This window comes from Octodon degus, unplaced genomic scaffold, assembly GCF_000260255.1.
Source record: "Octodon degus isolate 3935 unplaced genomic scaffold, OctDeg1.0 scaffold00012, whole genome shotgun sequence".
NCBI lineage: Eukaryota > Metazoa > Chordata > Mammalia > Rodentia > Octodontidae > Octodon > Octodon degus.
In genome coordinates, this window is record NW_004524588.1 from 6,996,155 (window position 1) to 6,996,487 (window position 333).

Consider the following 333-nt stretch of genomic DNA (forward strand, 5'->3'; position numbering starts at 1 on the left):
CCCTCTCTCTTCCTCTTCTTCTGTGTGTAGTTTAGGGAAGGGTCTACAGGGTGTTCAGGGTCTCACTACTAGATCAAACTAGTAGTGATCCACCTGTTTACAGCCTCCCAAGAGCTGAGATTACAGAGGGCTACCATCATGCCCAGACTCAAATCACCCTCTCAGCATGCCCAGGGGGCGGGGCCAGCACAGCAAGCCCAGGGATTGAATCTCTGGCCCCTGCACCTGCTTGCAGGCGCTTTAATCCACTAAGCTATTTGGCCGGCCCTTACACTTCTAAGTATTCAATAATGTAGTAATTTAGCTATACAATAGCCTGTAACTATGGATCAA